At 36.3% G+C, this 23,128-nt stretch overlaps 1 protein-coding gene across 2 annotated transcripts in view; it reads left to right on the plus strand.

Moving 5' to 3' along the window:
* Positions 1 to 23,128, plus strand: part of LOC143223500 (uncharacterized) — a 178,590-nt gene that overhangs the window by 41,402 nt on the left and 114,060 nt on the right. Inside the window, exon 1 of one of the 2 annotated variants that reach the window (XM_076451565.1) lies at positions 14,030 to 14,393. The exons of the other annotated variant lie outside the window; for it this stretch is intronic. The gene's annotated coding sequence lies outside the window, so the exon portion shown is untranslated. Of the gene's footprint in view, positions 1 to 14,029; positions 14,394 to 23,128 lie in introns of those variants that run through there. 2 annotated transcript variants of the gene reach the window in all.

Genomic DNA, 23,128 nt, shown 5'->3' on the forward strand with positions numbered 1-23,128 from the left:
ACAACCCAATGGCTGAAAGGGCGAGCATGTTTGGTGTGATGGGGATTCAAACTCGCGACTCTCAGATTATAAGTCGAACGCCCTAACCACGTGGCCGTGCCGGGCCCAAAGAGACAGGTATGGCTTAATGGTTAGTGTGCCAAGAATGTGAATCCGAGAGTTTATTAGGTGCTATAAAAATGTAGACAAGATTCCACTATTTGATCCAATAAGATCCATCTGTTGATGTGGATGCTTTTGCAAGCTGACTTTTTCTCTTCTCAATCAGTTCAAAATTCCTAATAGACAGCTCTTGTGTTGTTTCAGCGAAAATTTCAAAACAATCAAACTATTGTTTAAACAACCTTGACATTGTACACTGAACCTTTTAAACTACATTCAAGCAGTGAGAATTCAATCTCACAGCAGTACACGTGTTCTAAAATTGTTTCTTTGTGTACTTTTTAACTTGGAAAACGTCTCACTTCTGATTCAAACAGGTTTAAGAAAGTGGTATTAGAAATGCCTTAGGCCCGGCATGGCCAGGTGGGTTAAGGCGTTCGACTCGTAATCTGAGGGTCGCGGGTTCGAATCCCCGTCGCACCAAACATGCTCGCCCTTTCAGCCGTGGGGACGTAAAAAGTGGCGATCAATCCCACTATTCGTTGGTAAAAGAGTAACCCAAGAGTTGGCGGTTGGTGGTGATGACTAGCTGCCTTCCCTCTAGTCTTACACTGCTAAATTAGGGACGGCCAGCGTAAATAGCCATCGAGTAGCTTTGCGCGAAATTCCAAAACAAAAAAAACCACAAAGAAACGTTAAGGAAACGAGTATGAAAGCTTGTAATGTACGGCTGTCATTATGAGCCTAAAATGACTACTGCTTCACAAAATATAGAATGAGACAAAACAATAAAATGAGAAATAAAAATACTGAATATGTTATCTGTCATAAGCAGTAACAGAAATGTTATATTGCACGCACTATATTGGTAAAATGTTTTTTCTTTAGAACATGGGAATTATACTTGTAAATATACGAATATATAAAATATAAACGACATACGCCTCGAAGAACCTGGTCTATCAAAACATCGAGATGAAAATGTCTGGAAGTGACGAGGAACAGGTGAAAAAAGCGTAATACCAGGTGGTTCTACAATGGGGTTCTCATATGCATGACCGCATTTGTCAGTCTTTTGTATTGAAGATTATGTAAAGGATTGTGCACACATTTTACAATACGAAACACGTTAAAGACTTCTACGTAAAATACAGCCACTTTTATTTCGATAAAATGAATTTCAGAAGATGGTTGAAATCTAGTTTGACATCTGTTGTACTGCCCTTTTCAAACTTTTCATGAACTGGTAACCTTGTTAGTGCTAAGAGAAGACACCGCATACCCAAGGAACACTCTTCACGCGTTAATAGTTATGACGTATTCCATTACAAGTGTGACATTAAACTGCTATAGTTATGACATATTCCATTACAAGAGTCACATCAGTCTGCTATGGTTATGACGTGTTACAGTACAAGCGTGACATTAATCTGTTGTGGTTATAACACGTTCAATTACAAGCGTGACATTAATCTTCTATAGTTATGACGTTTTCCATTACAAGTGTGATACTACTGTAGTTATGACATGTTCCATTGTAAACGTGAAATTTATCTGCTATAGTTATGACATATTCCATTACAAGCGTCTCATTAGTCTGCTATGGTTATGACGTGTTACAGTACAAGCATGGCATTAATCTGTTGTGGTTATAACAAGTTCCATTACAAGCGTGACATTAATCTTCTATAGTTATGACGTGTTCCATTACAAGTATGATACTACTATAGTTATGACATGTTTCAGTATAAACGTGAAATTTACCTGCTATAGTTATTACGTGTTCCATTAAAAGCCTAATATCAATCTCCTATGGATCAACTTTTTAGTTATGGCATGTAGCATCAAAAGTCTCCAGGTGACGTGTCGCCCTGGGACAACGACAGTGGGACCTGATCTCGTATCTCTGCAACCAATCAGAACTGAAACTCTAATGACTGGAATAATGTATAGGGCAAAATAACAATACCTGAGTTCTGTATGAGGACTATGTTGGCTACGTCTAGCTAAGGTTCGTTTCAAATATATATATATAATGTACAAACAGTGAATGATGAAATTTTACCTTCTGTCGTATGAGCCACCATGATGAAATTCGTAAATCATCACAATAACAAATAATGTATCTTATCAGATACGTTTGTATGCACATATCCACTTTTTTGTTTCTTTATTTCTACCGGGCCTGGCATGGCCGAGCGCGTAAGGCGTGCGACTCGTAATCCGAGGGTCGCGGGTTCGCGCCCGCGTCGCGCTAAACATGCTCGCCCTACCAGCCGTGGGGGTGTATAATGTGACGGTCAATCCCACTATTCGTTGGTAAAAGAGTAGCCCAAGAGTTGGCGGTGGGTGGTGATGACTGGCTGCCTTCCCTCTAGTCTTACACTGCTAAATTAGGGACGGCTAGCACAGATAGCCCTCGAGTAGCTTTGTGCGAAATTCCAAAACAAACTATTTCTACCGTACCTAACATGTAAAACATAACATAATTATAAGTCAGAATAAGTGTTTGTAACACTGTAGGGTGAACTTTTCTTGCACAAAACCTAAGGAGGAAGTGTATTCGCCTGCTTTTCTGAAATGATACAAGGAGTGCCACTATAGAAACTGTTCAATACTGCTATCATAGAAATAAGATTAAGTACTTAAGTATTTCTCACTTGAAGGCATGCCAACCATACTCACATCTTTAGGTCTGGACCAATGGAAGACATGTCAACCATACTTACATCTTAAGGTTTGGGCCACTGGAAGGCAGGTCAACCACACTCACATCTTTAGGTTTGGACCAGCGGAAGGCATGTCAACCATACTCACATCATTAGGTTTGGGCCACTGGAAGGCAGGTCAACCACACTCACATCTTTAGGTTTGGACCAGCGGAAGGCATGTCAACCATACTCACATCATTAGGTTTGGGCCACTGGAAGGCAGGTCAACCACACTCGCATCTTTAGGTTTGGACCAGCGGAAGGTAGGTCAACTACACTCACATCTTAGGTTTGGGCCACTGGAAGGCAGGTCAACCTCACTCACATCTTCAGGCTTGGGCCGTTTAGGTTTTGTTCAACTCATTCTACGTGCTTCATGGAGCTCTCTTAGGCTCCCTTTATGATTTATCGAAGTCTGATAATGGGCTTCGTATTCCGGAGTAGACATGATAAATAACTCATGAAATGTCTGCAATTTCGGGTCGTTAAGACTAATATCATACATCACTATATATTTTCTTGATCTTTTTATAACACAACATGACATTATTAATATATAACGCTTTCGGCTATACTTGGCTGTTAAGATCTATCTCTCTCTCTTTTTTTCCCCCCCTTAAGATTAGATGATCTTCTTCAAAATAAAATTTAGGGATTGTGTTGACATTGTGAAAATACCTCGTTTTAAACTGAGTAGTTCTTAGGATATATTATTCACAAATACAACTTATATCATTGTCTGAAAAGGGATATGGTACATATGACTGGGTGTTGCTAGCTTCGGTAATCTCGCCTGTATCTTGATGTAGTTGTATACTTATTAAAGGTTCTGACGTTTACCCTACGCCCAATGTTGGTTGTTTATCTGTATCGCAGATTCAGTTCCTCTGTATAAATTTTAAGGACACTATACAGTGAAGAGAACACAAATATTATTTCATTAATGTTATAAGCTTTATATGCACTACGTGCAATCTTGAGTCTTTTTTGATTTCCGTCTGATAACTTGTCCAGATGAGATATATTCTGTGAAGTAAGTGGCATATTTTGTTTTTTAATACACTGAATATTTATAAGCAATTTTTAAAGTTTCACCTCTAACTGTTAATTTATAAATTTTATAACTTATAAAGCTAAAAATCTAGTTTAGACAGCTTGTTATGTAGCTTTATGCTTATTGAAAAAAAAACACGTTTAGAAGTTTCACATGAAGCTACACAAGGCCTATCTAAGCATAACTGTTTCTGATTTTAAGAAATAATGGAATTTGGCCGTCATAGCTTGCCCACAGCATAAAGTGCGCTGCGAGTTTCTGCGGTAGTAGGACGTGAACCACGAACCCTAGGACTCATAGGCTGCATACGATAGCTGTTGGATCTTATTAGACTTAAATTAGGTAACAGTGTGATACTTAAGATTGGTGGTGTTTTGGTATCGATGTGTACAGGCTTTAAATACATTTTTCTAATGTAAGCGTTTAGTTGTTTGTTGTTATGCGCAAAGTTTCACAATAGATTAACTGCGCTGGGCTCACCATGGAGAATCGAATCCCGGATGTTAGAGTAATAAGATATCCTAAGCTTACCATTGAGCAAACCTGGTGGGGGGGGTAACTTTTAAATATAAAACAATGTAACCGCAAAGTAATATAAAAAAGTTGTTACATCACTGTTAAAACAATATTTTCAATTCAAACAAGTATATATATATAATATATATATGTTAAATCTTGCAAAAAATACTCAAACTGAAGGGGGGAAAACCTTTGATACATACATATATTTATACATAAAACACTACCGAATATATTCTGTAATTGTTTTTCTAGCCGTGCCTCCCGCCAGTACAGCGGTAAGTCTACGGATTTACAACGCTAAAATCAGGGGTTCGATTCCCTTCGGTGGGCTCAGCAGATAGCCCGATGTGGCTTTGCTATAAGAAAACAGACACACACATTTTCTAGCCGTAAAACTGAATTATAGTTTAATTGTTTAAAAAATGAGTTTCCTTAAAATAACCACTGTAACAATATACTTATCAACTGATTGAGTGACATCCAGGATAAAATAACGTAGTACATACACTAAAATTAATATGATTTATTATTTATAGCTGGGCCTGACATGGCCGGGTGGTCAAGGTGCTCGACTCATAATACGAGAGGCGTGGGTTCGAATCCCCGTCACACCACAAAGATGCTTCCACAAACAGGCGTGGGGGCATTATAATGTGACGGTCAATCTTACTATTCATTGATAAAAGAGAATCTCAAGAGTTGGCGGTGGGTGGTGATGACTGGCTGCTTTCCCTCTAGTCTTACACTGCTAAATAGCTCTCGTGTAACTTTGCGCGAGATTCAAAACAAACAATTTATAGCCTGTTATCAACTTACTTGGCTAACAATTGGAAAGTAGCCAGCAAGGTACGACTGGCATGTATATGTGAATATTTTGTTTGAATATCTATTGTTTGTCGAATACAAGGTTAGTATAGATTGCTTGAAAATATTCATATTTCTTAGTTATCGATATAGATGGGTAGACTCCCATTTTACTTCAAGTGGGGTGCTGACAGAGGGCGTAACAGGGCGTTTAATATTTTTAAAGGTGTGGTAAACTCCTTTGACCTTCGCCATGCTGTTTTTCCTTCAGCTTTCTTGTCCTTATATAGATTTTAAGGATGACATCATGGAAACAGCTTAAAAGCATGTTTCAACTGATTTACATTACAGCTGCACAGTTTCCGGTAGCGTTGCATTAGCTAACTTACATTGTTTTAAACTATATTGTCTGGGTAGAAATAAGGTTAGCACGTTAACATAACCCTAAGTGAGATTTATTTTACTCTTTTTTTATTCTTTGACGAGACAACTTGCCAAATGAAACCACTGATGTTTAATTGTTTGTTTGGGGCAATCTGTGCTAGCAGTCTCTAATTTAGCAGTGTAAGACTAGAGGGAAGGCAGCTAGTCATCACCACCCACCGCCAACTCTTGGGCTACTCTTTTACCCACGAATAGTGGGATTGACCGTCACATTATAACGCCCCCACGGCTGAAAGGGCGAGCATATTTGGCGCGACCGGGATGCGAACCCGCGACCGTCAGATTATGAGTCTCACGCCTTAACACGCTTGGCCATGCCGGGCCCGCTGTTTCAGATTACAGGATTTATTTTTTTCTAATGTTATTGTAAATACAAACAGAAAATGTAGTTTCGTAGAGATTTCTCGAATATCTTTTAAAATTTTTCCAAATTACTTAACACGATAATTGTTTTCATCCAAGGAAATGATTTTTGCGATAAGATAGTAATTTTTACTTAGTTTATTTCCAGCATTTTGAGCTTTTCTTTTTGTTTTTACCCATAGTGGCACAGCAATATGTTCGCGAACTTCCAACGCTATAAACCGAGTTTCGATACCCGTGGTGGGCAGACCACAGATAGCCCATTGTGTAGCTTTGTGCTTAATTCGAAACAACAACAACAACAACCATTGAATAGCTTTGTGTTTAAATACAAGCAAACAAAGATCGTTTTTTAAATAACAAAATAAATAATCGTTTTTTCTTATAATGTACCTATGTATATCACCTACCTGACATTTAATGTTTTTTACTGATTTTGTGTAATAAGAGAGAGAGAGGTATGATGTTTTTGCACGCGGGAAAAACACTCAAAAAACGAAAACTTTATTTATACAAATTTCCAGCATTTGTTGACAATCACAAATTAAGAGGATTATCTGGTAGTTAGGGCGTTCGACTTGCTATTATTCGGTTGTGGATTCGAATTCCATGTTCGACCATGTTCTCCTTTTTTAGCCGTGGGAACGGTATAATATCACGGTGAATCCCACTGTTAAGTTAGTGGTTTTGAGTTTTTTTCCTTCCATCTATCCAATCACTTCTAAATTATAAATTAGGGACAGTTAACGTAGAGAGCTCTCAAATAGTTTTATGAGAAATTTAACAAATAAACAATCGACCTAATAGCTTATGTCAGACATTAACAACTAGCGTTACCGTTCGGGACTTGCTTTTCAAGTTAATGTTACCTAGCTTAAAATATTCCAATAAATATGCCATACAATTATCAGAAAAATTATTGTAGTCTAGTTTACAGTGAGAAAAAAATACAAGTCTCACGTGTGGTTTAAAAAAAAAGAAAAAAAGGTCTAGCATGGCCAGGTGGTTAGGGCGCTCATCTGCAGTTTCGAATTCTCGTCACACTAAACATGCTCGCCCTTTCAGTCGTAAAGGTATTATAAAGTAACGATCAATCTCACTATTCGTTGGTAAAAGAGTAGCCTAAGAGTTAGTGGTGGGTGGTAATGACTAACTACATTCTCCCTATTCTTTTACTACTAAATTAGGAAAAGCTTGTGCAGATAGACTTCATGTAGCTTTGCGCGAAATTAATAAAAAAAAAAGCCAAAATTTGATAAGCGATTTAAATCAATTTTATGTTAACAATATAATAATCGATGGGGTACATAATCCCCATGGCCCTCCTATTTATCCTTTAAATTGCTTGTGTATTATTGACATCATTAGTTACAGTTACTAAAAAAAATGAGCCGAATAAGCAACTTTAGTCTAAACCACTATCAGTATTGCAATTAATCCCACTCCTTACTTCTGAGATTATCTTTATATTTCATATAGAAAATGTGTGCTTTCATCCACATTTTTGGTTAGATCTTGCAATGATTTTTGTAACTTGCAAAAGCTTGAAATTACTGTGTGGATATAATGAAATATTTGGACCCAAAGATAGAGAGCAGCACACAAACAAGTCGATAATTTGAAATTTGAGTTCTGTGGTCATTAAAGAGAAGTTGCAAATTATGCAGTTCAGAGTTGTTACTTTTGTTTAAGCAAAGCCACATTAGGCGTGTTCGCCACAGGGAATCGAACTCCAGATCTTAGTGTTGTAAATCTGTATGTAGAGTTAATGCTCTCTCATAGGAAGGGGAACAAAGGTAAGGGGAAGGATGAAACTCAGTTTCATATACTTTTTCCATCATAGTCCTTAAGGCAAACTCTTCTGCTAGTGATATTCATAGTTTGTCAGAATACATGGTTTGACAGTCTAATAATTAAAGAAAATAATTTAAAATATTTGAAGGGTTAAATTTCTAAAACTATAATACGATCACGAAAGCTTAGAAGACTTCTCATGGATTGGTTTCCACTCTACACCGCTAGGCTTTATGTTTAGCTGAAAGTTGCATGATTGTGTTTTGTGTTTTTTCCATGCAGGAATGAAAAGCTTCTGATCCAAATAGTATTTTTCTATTTAATTACCTAATCACATTCTACGTTTTATATTCGCCCTTTCAATATTTATTATCCCCGTCACACCAAATATGCTCACCCTCTTAGCTGTGGGGGTGTTATAATGTGACGGTCCATCCCACTATTCGTTGGTAACAGAGTAGCTCAATAGTTGACGGTGGGTGGTGATGACTAGCTGCCTTTTCTATTGCATTACATAAACTGCTAAATTAGGAACGGTTAGCCTCGAGTAGCTTTGCGCGAAATTCAAAACAAACCGCAATTCATTAAAAGGACCAAAGTCTGTATTAAAGATGTGATATGATAAATCATATACTCAGGAGACGCATACGACCAAGTAAAACTGGTTATATTTCGGAATGAATGAATAATTGTATGCATGTTCGGATGATTCACCAAGTTTAAGCAGTAAAAACAATGAAGTGTTTCGAAAACCGTGCCTTTCCTTTCAAAGTATGTGTGTATGTGTTTTGTTATAGCAAAACAACATCGGGTTATCTTCTGAGTCCACCGAGGGGAATCGAACGCCTGATTTTAACGTCTTAAATCCGAAGACGTACCGCTGTCCCAGCGGGGGACACTTTTCAAAGGAAGCCACGTCTGTAGTAGCTGAAGGATGGGATAGAGCAAGTGGTTCTACATGGAGATATGAAGTTAACTTTCAACCTAGGCCCGGCATGACCAGGTGGTTAAGACGCTCGACTCGTAATCTGAGGGTGTTTGGTTTGAATCCCCGTCACACCAAACATGGTTGCCCTTTTAGCCGTGGGGGCTTTATACTCAATCCCACTATTTGTTGGTAAAGAAGTAGCCCTAGAATTGATGGCGGGTGGTTGTGATTAACTGCCTTCCTTCTAGCCTCACACTGCTAAATTCGAGACGGCTAGCGCAGAAACCTTCATGTAGGTTTGCGCAAAATTCAAAAATTTTCAACGTGGACAATTTTAAAACTGAGGATTTTTTAAGATTTGTTTTTACCTGTTGTATAAACACATTAACTGTTTAAAGATACAATAATCAGAATGTTGTTATTACGTTCTATTTTCCTGTGCTTTACGCTGAGAAAAACTCTTTGATCCTAAATTGTTGGTTTGGTCCACTATGGACTGGTTTATCATTCCCACTTCCATGGAAACCTTGTTTCCGACCTCGCAAGTAGCCAATGCATAGAAAATAGTTTTTGACCTTAAAAGTTACCTAGTTTCGAAAGTAGACATTATCCAACGAAACTTACTGTTTATAATCTGGAAATATTTCGAGGTTCTCTACACTTCACTTCTTTCATTTGAGGTCCGGTTGTGACATTATCCAACGAAACTTACTGTTTATAATCTGGAAGTATTTCGAGGTTCTCTACACTTCACTTCTTTCGTTTGAGGTCCGGTTGTGACATTATCCAACGAAACTTACTGTTTATAATCTGGATGTATTTCGAGGTTCTCTACACTTCACTTCTTTCGTTTGAGGTCCGGTTGTGGCCCAGCAATTGGTGTTCCAGGCTGAGAATTGCAATGTCTAAGGTTTGTAGCGCAATGCTGCTGAATACGCTCTGCACTTTCAGTAGTAGGCGCGTTACAAAAGTGGCAGTCAATGTTCTTGTTTCTTTGGAACCTGCATAAAACCTTCGTGGTAGCTGGTATTGCTGAGTGTTGACGTTCATCTGAACTGTAGCTCGAAATTAGTAATGGTGATGTCGTTTAAAATACACTAGTACATTTCATTAGAATACAATGTTTTATTGCGCGATGAGCGTTAGGTAAATAGAAAAGAAATCAGCTTTCGTAGAGTACTGATCTTTGTTGTAACGCTCAGTGAACGACTTGGGGTTGATCAACATTTATATTGTATAGAAAGATCAAAACTTCATTCAAGTACGTAAACATCACTGATCTAACCTTATATACCTGTTGTAGTTTTACACACCAAACTTTATGCCTTTCCTTTTCTTCGAAATATTTATTTCCATCAGTCCGAGGAAGAATTCCTGTGTTTTTGTGAAATTCTCTCATATAAAAACAAAACAAAAAACTTTTGTTCGTAATAAGCGTTTCGTTTTTCAGATTGATCATTCAGCACATGTGAAGTTTGACATCTCAATGTTGATACCAATATTAAATTTTATAAATTGTAAAAAAATGAATAATTTCCTTTAATGTACTATTGAAAAGAAATATTCTGTTGTGTTTATAGATATATATTTCGACAAGTAACTGTTCAGAAGCTTTGTTTTTTTTTAAATTTCGCACAAACCTACACGAGGGCTATCTACGCTAGCCGTCCCTAATTTTGCAGTGTAAGACTACAGGGAAGGCAGCCAGTCATCACCACCCACCGACAACTCTTGGGATACTCTTTTACCAACGAATAGTGGGGTTGATTGACCGTCACACTATAACGCCCCCACGGCTGAAAGGGCGAGCATGTTTGGTGCGACGGGGATTCGAACCCGCGACCCTCGGATTACGAGTCGAACACCTTATCCAACCTGGTCATGCCGGGCCGTTCAGAGGGTACAGAGCACATATAAATATATATATATTAGTTTGTTATAACTTTTGTTATAACAACAAAAATAAATTAAAAAAAAAAAAACGCTGCACTAATTGTCAAGGTCCAAGGGTACAAACTGTAGTATGGGATATAAAATGTACCCTAAGTACTTTATGTAGATGTACACCTTGCCGCATATAATGGCTTGTTTAGAGCATGATAGTCACAGTCGACGTAATAAATAGGTGATGGTTGGGAGCTATACTAGTTTGTTTAAATTGCTGGATGGGACACTTCGTACTCGTATTATTCGTCTTCTGTGCTATCAGTTAGTGTCTTTCTACCGTATTGGGGGCTGGAATGCTAACGTCAAAGGTAAGTTTTCAACTTACTTACCCTCAAATGGTAGTGTCTTATTTTCGTTTCAATTATTTTTTCTTCTTTACTTTGGGGAGCAGTCACCTTCCCGCAACTGTCTGCAGGCAGTGAAGGGTGATATAGATGTGGGACGTTGTGGGCTTCGGCACCCACATCTCGCTCTCCTAATTTCTATTTCTGTATCTATTGCTACTCTTTTAATTCTTATGTTAGACTGGCGAATGGGGGTTAAGAGTGATAGATGGTGTATCCCCATCGCAATGTGCGTCCTATTTCCGTAGTCACCTCTAAAACCTAGGGTATATTTTATAATCCCACATTAAAACTTATACCCTGGGATCTCTTCAATTAGTGCAGCGTATTCGTATTTTGTTTAATTTATTTTTGTTGCGGTTTGTTTTTTAAGTTATAACAAATTAATATAATTAGTCAGAGATTTGGATTTGCAGTTTTTAATTTAGTCCTTCCTTGTGATCTTGGTTACTTGACTTTATCAAAAGGTGTTAATTTTCACCAATATATGTATATACGGAAAGAATCCATCAGAGCTGCTGTATGGTAAAAACAACTGTTAAGCCTTCTTTTGTAAATTGAAAATGACTCGAAATGGTATCTTTTGGTGAAAATTTACAGTTTTCCAAAGTGTGTCCCCCTAGAGAAGTGTAAATGATATCTGTGTTGGGGGGCTAGCGATTAAAGTAGGGTCAGTAGAACAGTAATATACAGCATTTAATACGTGTATTACATGTCATCACTTAAGTCAATATTTCCCTCAATTTAAGAAACAGGAGACAAACATGAAATCATATTTGCTAAAGAGAGGTGCGATAACAAAAGACTGGGAAATGCTAGTTTACGGTGTTGTTTAAAACGTAAACTTACTAGTGGTTTCTTAAATATGGTGGCATTGAATCCAGTTGTTCTTAATCAGTTTATAATACGTTCATTAATACAGTTTGTAACGAAGTTACTCAATCTTCTGCAACTTTTATCTTTTAACAAAGCAAAATACTTTAATGAAGGTACTGCAATTTTAAAACACTACGTGACTTAATCGGTACTGACTGTAGCATTTTTCACCCCTAGAAAAGTTAAGTTTACGAAATTGTCGTTTTATTTAATCATTTGACACTCTCTTGTTAGAAGGCCTAGCTGACATGTCCTTCTAAGAAGGCCTAACTGTCATGCTCTTGTAAGAAGGCCTAACAGTAATTCATTTTCATTGCCTAATTTCACATAATTTCAGGTGTGGTATATACTAACTAACTTATTGAAACCAGTTTAATAATCAAGTACAAATTCAGTTCCTTACACTAAGTGGTTCTCAGTAATTGAAAAAAACGTTTCACCGCAGACATCTTTAACGATCTTAAAGATAGGTCTGTTTGTTTCGCCATACTGTTTCAGCGGGTACTTGATAATACTGTATCACTTTTCACTTGCCGTCTTTATAATTTCTTTTATGTGGGTTGCGAAATTATAACTGTTTAAACCTACATAGTTTCAGCCGTACCAAGTTCCTTTTAAGCCTTCATAACCTTGGTGAGTGCGAGTTGTCACGCAATCAACATGGTATTTTTAATAGTTTGTTAATGTGGGACGTACGTAGTTTTTGTACACAATGATAAATTTGTAAACAACAGATGAGTTTTTCTCCAAATTACACAAATTAACCGCTTGTAAATATACAACCCGCTATTATAGTATAACATAAACATATTGTTAACAAATTTTACCCGTATTAACCAGATTATTGTAGTTTGTCTTATGTCATAAAAACATTATTAATATAACACAGGTGTACCAACTGGCTATTCTAAAATGACATAAAGATACCGTTGACACTCTGTAGGTGTTTTATGATAAAAATCATTATCATCATTTAGTTATATAATCCAGTTAATGAAGAATGTTGCATAATATAAAACAGTGTTCTTTACTTTTAATAAGTTTTAAAACACAGGTTTCTTATTTTTTAACCTCTGACGAGACAAGCTTTCCACCATTAAGGTATTTAGATTACAAAACAAAACTGCGTATCTGATATCTGTAACGTTTATCTTTCAATTGTACATAATCTATTTTATGTCGTATATAAGGTAGTACTACCTCAAGAGACAGTGATATTTAAAACAATGTTGAATGCATTTCCTAGTTATAAGATGTGATGTCATAGTCTGATTATAACGTGATAAAAGGTGGGAACTATGGTACACAATAGCTCTGAATTTTCACTCAAGAAAGCTCTCCACCCCTCTCACAGGGGAATGTATGGGGACTCATACAAAGCTACACGAGGGCTATCTGCGTTAGCCGTCCTTAATTTAGCAGTGTAAGACTAGAGGGTAGGCAACTAGTCATCACCACCCACCGCCAACTCTTGGGATACTCTTTTACCAACGAATAGTGGAATTGACCGTTACATTATAACGCCATCACGCCTGAAAAGGTGAGCATGCTTGGTGCGTCGGGTATTCGAACCCTTGTCCCTCAGAATATGAGTCGAATGCCTTAACCCACCTGGCCATGTCGGGCCGATGGCTAAGTATAGCTAATATTATTTTTATGTTCTATTCTTCGGGCCTTTATGTTCCTGTTGGACTTTTCCATGTTGGTATTATTATTAATGTACTTCATATTTCGTTTGAAGACCTTTGTGTTGTGTTGTTAATAATATTATTAAATTTTTTGCACACTTTAGTACTCCAGTTATATGCTCACAGTTTATGCGTTACATAAATCAAGCTGTGTTGTTTTTAACATCAAATAAAATGTGGTTGACAACTGACCCGCAAAATTACTGACATATCATCAACGAGTTGATATAAATACATGTTCATATAAGGCACGTGTTACATACGTGACTGTCCAAACATATGTCCTTGTATGCTAAACTATGATTAGTTTACACGTATGACGCTCATGACTGATTCAGGCAACCTGAAGTCACTTACCCGGAACCCCCTTTTCTTGTCTTAACCCCTTTCCCTTGTTTAAGTAATCCACTCGTTTAATAGCGCCACCTCATTGTGCTCGCAGTCTAGAGCGAATAACCAGTAGTGCCTATGGAAAGGCAGAACACAAGATGTTCGGACTTCTTCTTTATATATATATATATATTACTATATACATATAACAAACGCACTTAGACGCTGAAGAATTGTTTTTCGAGTTTACTTCGTTTCTGTTGCTCTGCGCGGGACGTGTTACCTATATTTTAACTAAAACAAGTGCAAGCTGACAAACGTTTGTGTTGTAGTTAATCACTGTTATTTTGCCTCTTGAAAATTCTCAGTATCTGACTATCGACGCTAGAACACAAGTGGGTCATTCAAAAAGAGTACTGTAGTGGTACTTTACGATTTCAACTCGACGTGTTCTACTGCATTACAAAACGAGCGTCACTAAGATAGGTAAGTGAAAGTAAAGAAGATTATTTAACAATACGTTAACCACATTATATCTGCTATAACTAGTACTGAAGAGGCGTTTCGTCCAATACCAGAATTCATCATTATATTAGTGTTTGAGACGCAGTTTAAGTTACAAAACAACAGCTCTTAAATATTTAAAGATATTTGATCTATTCATCCACTGGTCTGAAACACTGAACAAATAATTTAAGTACAGTATGCTCTAAATACTATTTTCATTGGAATAATTTTTTGACACATTTAATACAAGTGATGTTAATAAAAGTAGTATTAAATTTAACATCCTAGTATGATAAAATAATAATATATCTTTAAGCTGCCCTTAGTGGCACAGCGGTATGTCTGCGGACTAGCAGCGCTAGAAACCGGGTTTCTTTAGTCGTGGTGGGCAGAGCACAGATAGTTCATTATGTGGCTTTGTACTTAACTAGAGACAAATAATATTTAAGCTATTTTTATCCCGAAAAGCTGTTCCGTCTTGGAAACATTTTTTTTTGTAATTATTAAGGTAACCTGATTGTGTTGTCGTTTGAGTGTATCTTTGACAGCCTAGAAGTTTTGTATATACAAACCATGTCTTGATGAATTTGCATTGTGTTACCAGACCTTAAGCCTAAACCTGCCACTAGATATAGTTCTTTGAGAACTATTAGAAACTTTGTAATTATAAGAACCGTAAAAAAAGAAAAAAGGAAGACAGTAATATGTCAACAACATTATACCTGCTATATTAAGTGCCGACGAGGCCTTTTGTTCAATAACAGGGTTCACTAGGCCAGTGAGGATACTACAAGCATATTACTGGTTGTTATGAATATCCCTAATAACCTATGTTGTTGTTATTTTAAAACGTTTCCCGTGAGAAAGATTAAAATGCTTAGAAAACTAGAAAAACAAAACTAACCGGGCTGTTCCAATTAAAACATTTCACATTTAGTTATGAAATGAAGATCTCACTTGTCGAATGAACAGCTTTATAGTAGGAAGCTCCGCCACAGATCAATGTCCCATTCTACAAAAACTTAAACACTGTCGTAACTTATTAAAAGCATTTTAATACAACAAAGAACAAAGTTTCAACCTGTGGAAGTTGACCATTGTCATGTGGTATTAAGATATTTTTATTGAAACAAATAACATTTAATCTCACAGAAGTTGGCCAAAATTTTTTTTTTAAAAAAATCGTGTTATTCTAAACGTGGGGGCAGATCCCCTGTATCCATGACTTTATTTTCACACCTTTTGGCACTATTTAAATATTTTACTCCTCCTTTACCTGTAGAGAGTAAAACCTAACATATATTGATACAACATAATAACTTCAAGGTAAATAGGTGTTTATTATGATACAGTATCCAGTGTAACGTATGGAAAGGTGCCAGTGCAGTTTTACTATAGTCTCCAATGTAACGTATAAACGGGTGTCAATTTAGCATGATATTACGTATTACAATTTATTTCGGACGAGTATCCAGTTTATTATGTTACGTATGTTAACGTATTACTAATTCAAATAACCGGAAATATATAAGGTAATTAAAATATTAATATGTATCAAAGTTATAGTATTCGACAACAAGGTTGATAAACATAATTTTCGTTTTTTAACACAAATATATTTTATTATGCAAAAAAATCAATACAATTTATAACAGTTATTACGAATAATGATTTATATACAACAGTTTTACAAACTTACAAACAATAATGTGTCTTATATCCGGCATGGAACTAAATCTTTTATCAACATGTGCGGAAAGTAAATTAATTCTTTCTTGGTATACCTGTGCACTTCTTTTGACGGCTGGCTAAACTTGGAAGACCCGTAAGTTTCACCTGCGATAACTCTTATGTTCTCCTTGAAATACTTACGTCCAAAGTTAATTCACTGAAGTTAAACGATTTGTAATGTTCGGAATCTGTAAACGTTCCTGGTCAAATATCTGTAGTTTCCGATTAGTCAGCCTTTATCACAATTATGGCTTCGGAGGCCTATAGCACACTGACTCTAGCAGACCGATAACAATATTACTGTCTCTTAGCGCGTTGGTTTATATAGTTTAAGATGAGTTGCTAGAACCTTCAACAAAGTTCGAACACGCTATCGTTTTTGTAAAAAATATTGTTGATTCTTACTCTCAAAATCTTCTTCAAATTTAGAGAACAGGCGAGACTTGCGCGATATACATCCAACAATATATGCCACGTGCATCAAACTGAAACACGCATATATATTAAAATAAACGTATAATGGCAAATCCGTTACACCTCCCTCCTTAAGAGAAGTAAAAGTAGTGTATCACGATATAGTCTCCATTGTAATGTATATTCCAGTTTTTCAACAGGTATAGGTGTGGATACTTGCATATCTTTTCCAGGTGTTCCAAATTGTAATCTGAATTAAACTGTGAAAAATTATTTTAAACTTTTTAACTTAACTTAGTGCAGTTTTATCCGTACTTCTTCACTTTCCCCATCGTTACTTATAATAGTCTGGAACTAGATCTGACAAATCTCATGAAGGAAAAAAATAGACTGACATTCAGAGGAAACGTCTTGTTTTATTCAAATTGAATTATGCTGAAATTTTGTTTTTTTCTTTTTAATTAGTTTCCCGCTGGTACAGCAATAAGTCTACTGATTTATAACGCTAAAATTAGGAGTTCGATTACTCTTGGTGGACTCAGCAGATAGCCCGATGCGGCTTTGCTATAATAAAAACGTAAACACACACACTCTTTGTAATTACGCACAAAGCTACATAATGGTCTATCTGTGTTCACCCACCACGGGTATCGGAACCCAGTTTCCAGCGTTATAAGCCCGTAGATATGCCGTTGTGCTACTGAGGGGCTATGTTGAGATAAATAAAGGGTATTGCAGGCACGACCCTGATAGTTATACGGAAATATGGATGGGTTTGTTACATAGATTTATAAACACAACATACTCGTAAAGAAAATTAACAGACAAGAAAGAAAAATATATATCAGTTGAGTGATCTTCCTCCAAGCCAACAATACCATTTTAATTTATAATAATTGAATTTATATTGCTATTTTGAATTACAACCTATATTTTCGGGTAATTTTTAAAGTTTCTGTCAATCATTTTTTTAATTAGCTCGTAAAGTGTATTTTCCAATTTTCTTATAGCTTACACTTGTTTCCTTCCTAGTGGCTCAGTGGTAAGTTTCCAGGAATGTATGGTTCGATACCCGTTGTGGGAGGAACATAGATAGCTTATTGTGTAACTATAAGTTAATATCATTAACTTCACGTTCAAACTAAAGCCACATTGTGTATTTAAGGTCGAAATTGCGTCTGATGAATTTAGAAAACCGTCTTTAGAACAACGTTCACTGATGACATAATAAAAGCACATTGATATTAGAGCAGCCATTCAAATAACATTATCTTGATACCATTACATAAGCAATAACCTGTGATAAAGGCGAAAATATTGTAATCCATTCACGTGAGTAGATCGAAGTATTATCTGTTTTAATGACAAGCAACTCTTGTGAGCTTAATAAATAATTTTGCTTACTAAGTTTAGATCAAATCAGTTGCATGGATGTTAAAATAGGAAAACAAGAATCAGCCAGGTTATTTATTATATATATAAAGTAATCAAGAGGATATTAGTCATTATAATGATTATCCATACGAGTAAAAGGCAATGTTCCAGTAATCATATTCAGTATGTGGTAAAAACAGTTTGGTTGGTTTTGAATTTCGCGTAAAGCTGCACAAGGGCTGTCTGCGCTAGCCGTCTCTAACTTAGCAGTGTAAGACCAGGGGGAGGAAGCTAGTCATCACCACCCACCCCTACTCTTGGGCTACTCTTTTACCAATGAATAATGGGATTGACCGCACGTTATAACGCTCCCACGGCTGAAAGGGCGAGCAGTTTGGTGTGACGAGGATTCAAACCCACGACCCTCGGATTAAGTTGAGTGCCTTAACAACCTGGCCATGCCGTATCGTGGTAAAAACAGCTGTTCAAGAATGTATTAGTCATTAAATTACGTAGTTCGAAAGGCCTCCCGTTTCCTGTCGTTGTACACAGAATTCAGAGCTGGCATTTTAATTCAACATGGTAGCATATTCCATAAGCATCAGCTCAAACGTCTATCTATCTATGAAGACATATACTTATTTATATGTTTACATGTGATTAGTTATGTTTTCTTTACAAATTTGTATTCGACACTTTTTTCTCAAAATGCTTACAATAGTTTTTCTACCTTTCTCAATCTATTTGATCGCTGTTTAAAATTTCCATTTATTTCTTTAACTCTCCGTTTATTTTTGTACTTCTTTCCATAATATTTGGTTTGGTTTGTTTTGAATTTCGGGCAAAACTACTCTAGGGCTATCTGCGCTAGCTGTCCCTAATTTAGCAGTGTAAAACTAGAGGGAAGGCAGCTAGCTAGACATCACTATCCAAAGCCAACACTTGGGTTACTGTTTTACCAACGAATAGTGGGATTGAACGTAACATTATACAAACGGCTGAAAGGACAATCATGTTTCGTGTGACGGGGATTCGAACCCGTGACCCTCAGATTAGGAGTAGAGTGCCTTAACCACCGAGCCTGCCCTACAATTTGTGTTTCTCGTTGATTAATGTCTCTATCGTTTTATCTCTTTCATTCTTTTACTTCCTTTCACTTTTCATTTTTCTGCCTGTTTCTCTCTCTCCTCGTCTGGCTGTCGTATAATCCAATTTATTTGTATTCTCAAGACGGCTGGTATGGGTTTTAAAACTTTAATTAAAATAAAATACAAAACAACAACGTTCCGACATTCTTAGGCCATCTTCAGGTTAACAAAGGTTTTAATACTCGTATCAGCCATCTTGAGAATACATTTTTACTTCAAGTGGCTTTCTCGTTATCACGAATCTAATTTCTTAATCATTCATCACTTCTTTTTTCTAATGTTGTCTGTCACTTACTACTGTTGATATCTTCTTTCTATCGAAACGCGAATGCAGACACAAAGTTGGATGCTGATAGATATCAGTCTATTCTTCATAGAATGCTAGTGATTCATCTTTCGGCGCCTTATGTATAGTTTCATGGTGTGATCTGTTACCGTATCCCTCAGAAGAGCAGTTTGGGCTTGAAGTTTAAAGTACACAGTACCCGTATTGTCCTTCTTCAGACACGTTAGGGCTTCTAACTGTTAAACGATTTCAGATCATCTTCTCATGTTTATATGAATATCGTAAACACATATACCGAAGTATAATAAATTGGATTGTCTAACACTTAGATTTAAAAGAACTAACACTGTAGAAGGTGACACTTATAAACGAGTCCTTGACAAACGTCACGTATTTGATACTTGTTGATTAGATAGTGGCAAAGATCCATTGACGAATTAATCTGCCTCTCTTAAAGTTTTGTTAAGATACCTTGAAGTTAATTTTTTTTAGTTTTAGTTATTTATTATTAGATAAAAAATGAATTTTTAGATACGTTTCAGCTTAATCTGTTAATTATGAGAAAACTGATACAAAACATTTAACAGCTACAATGATGATGAAAATCGAAATATTTCGTAACAGACCAAAAATTGAAACTGGGAAACAGAGCAATTTATAAATTTTTCATCTAAGATAAAAACAAAACTGCGAAAATGACGCTATTATTGGGTTGTTATATCTAATGAGATAATTCTGCAAGTCCTTTGTTATTTATATACAGGCATATATGCATATCTATAAATATAAATAATAAATTTTGGTACAAAGCCTTATGCGTAACAAACAATTAAATAACATAATTGTCTTCTTTCAAAACCGTTTTGACTCTAATTTCATTGGGACCGGTTTTGTAACATTTTCTATGTTATTCATCAGCTGTGAAGCATGTTAAAGACCCATCCAAGCCTGATGTTATTTGTCACTTGATTAAGCGAACCCAGTGTTCTTAATATTTTATTCTTTCTATGGGTATTTAAAAAACGTGAGATTCGAAAGTGCAGCGATATCCTGACACAATTAAATCTTAAGGACTATATCTAAAGACCTCTGACTGTCATCGTTTGCTTATACCATTGGAGAAAGAACTGCTTTACGTTACTGCGCTATATTCATGTTTTATATTCAATGTTTATTTCTCAAAACACTCAGGTGAAAATCATGGCCAGATGATTAAGGCACTCGACTCGTAATCTGAGGTTCGCGAGCTCGAATCCCCGTCATACCAAACATGTTCGCCCTTTCTGCCATGGGGCGTTATTATGCTATGTCAATCCCACTATTCGTTGATAAAAGGGTAGTCCAAGAGTTAGCTCTGGGTGGTGATGACTAACTGCCTTCTCTCTGGTCTTACACTGCAAAATTAGGGACGGCTAACGCAGATAACCCTCGTGTAGCCTTGCGCGATATTCGAAAACAAACTGTTTTATCTCCGCCGCTAAAGGTTTTTTGTTATTATCCGTTTAAATTACAAATTAAGTAGTTTTTCTTTTAAAGTATGGTTGACCACCATAGGCTTTACGTCATAATCTGTGTGATATTTCCCTTTACATGTTCCATCAGATTAGTACCGTTATCATTTTCATTTATTCCATTTATTCTCATAAAGAAGAATAAGAACAGTGAACATTGCTTGAGTTTTGGGTCTTTTTTTCACATTAATTACACACTTTGTATGTGACCCTGTGTGATAACTCTTTCACAAAACCTCTCATAGCTGTAGACTTATTTCTACTTTTACTTTTAACAACAAGATGCTGTATTCTGTAACTGCTGTAGTAATTATTATACATTTTCCTATCCTTTACGGTTGCAAGAAATTGGACGATACGATTGAATTTCGCGTGCATAGACTATACAATTAATTATACGTTTATAAAAACCCTTTTTGAATTACAGATACAATAAAATATACACGTTCCTCATCTTGAGACTTTTATTTGGACCAGTCGGTATCAGAAGAAATACGATTATATACATTTAAGTCAAAGCTAATGACCAAGGCTGAGCAGAGTTAGCTTAGAAATTAGTTTGTTGAGAATTTCACTCAAAGCTATAAGAGGACTATATGCACTAGCCGTGCGTTATTTAGCGGTGAAAAACCATCCGCCACCAACTCTTGGAATACTCTTTTAACAACAAACAGTTGGATTGACCATCATATCATAAGGCGGTCCTACGGCTGAAAGGGCGAAAATATTTGGTAGAACAGGGATTCGAACTTGCAACCCTCAGACTGCGACTCCAGTGCCCCCAACAATCTCAGAACTGCTGTTGAAATGATGATCGTAATGTCGTTGTTTGTCTTAGCAATTTATACAATGGGCTACTTGCGTTGCGTCTGCAGCGGGAATTGAACCACGATGTTTAACTTTGTAAACTCTGAAACTTCCCTCTAAATTATTGGGAAATAATAATAACACAAAACTACTAATATTAGCCACTCAAACAAAGGATACCAAGAATATACAGTAATTTGCACTGATTTGTTAGTTGGGTGGACTAGCTGATAGCGTTGTTTTGAGTTATTGCATTTAACGAATTATTAGCTCTTAGTCGTTTTCCTTTCACTCCTTTATTCAAGAACACAAGAACTAAGGGTGTTGAGGGTGTAACAGCACACCCTGAATTAACATGGTTCCTATCATATACAGGGATTTTCGATTTCGATCATTTTTTTTTTAGCATCTCCACTACCGAAATTATTTCAATTTTAGTGATTTTATTCTAAACAGTAATCAGGTTCCGAATGCAACTAATAAGGAAATATACCACTGTTACAATGGCGATAACAATGAAGAAGGTTTGTTGATACATTTCTAAAAATACTTATGGCACCAGTGAACAGTTTTCCATAGAGAAAAACAATTTAAATTATCAGCTACGATTCTGAGGAAATTGATAGTTTCCTGACGTTTTCAGGAATGAGCCGCAGGGAGCTGAATCATCAGATTGGCTTGGTTGCTTACCAACCACACCAAAAAAGTGAAACTAAAGAAGAGGGGATACGCTTTTAGTTCGTGATTTTATTATCTCTAGGCTGTAAGACATTTCACTGTATATCTAATATCTTAGATATATTGTTTTTCTATAGAATATATGAGGCTCATTTTAAATGACATAATACTTTTTTATGGTATACGATTCCTTATTTTCTGCTAGCAAGTTTGAAATGTCGATAAATAAAAAAATGGGCGGTTCTGCAAAAGATGTTTTATTTTGCTGTGTTATTCTTTAAAGGTGTGACAGAAAGGTTATATAAGTCCCATTACTTCTTAAACACAGACCAGTTTTTCTTTTGACAGAATGATTAAGTACTTTTGCGAAATAAAATTAGCCTAAATATATCTCTTATTATAAAAAGAAAAAAAAAGAAAAACATGCTTCTGTCAGTCACACGGTTGTGATTAACGAAGCTATGCCTAATAAGTTAGAAATAAACGACCTCTACCAAGGATTTCTTGTAGAGCTTAGTATTGTATGCTGGTTAAACCTGAAACCAAACAAGTATAAAGAGCATGTTCAGTCTAAACAAACGTACAAACATCACAACAACAAGATTCAAATTGGGAACGGTGAACTGTGGAGAACACCCCTTTCTCGTTGATACTCTGACGAAAACGTAAAAGCTGGAGACAAGTTATTAGAGAAAAAGAAGGCTTAAGGCAGTGCCGAAATGCTAGCCTGATTTGTTTCTTCGAAAGATTGTTGATAGAGGTCTC

The sequence above is a fragment of the Tachypleus tridentatus genome, chromosome 8, assembly GCF_004210375.1.
Source record: "Tachypleus tridentatus isolate NWPU-2018 chromosome 8, ASM421037v1, whole genome shotgun sequence".
Taxonomy (NCBI): Eukaryota; Metazoa; Arthropoda; class Merostomata; order Xiphosura; family Limulidae; genus Tachypleus; species Tachypleus tridentatus.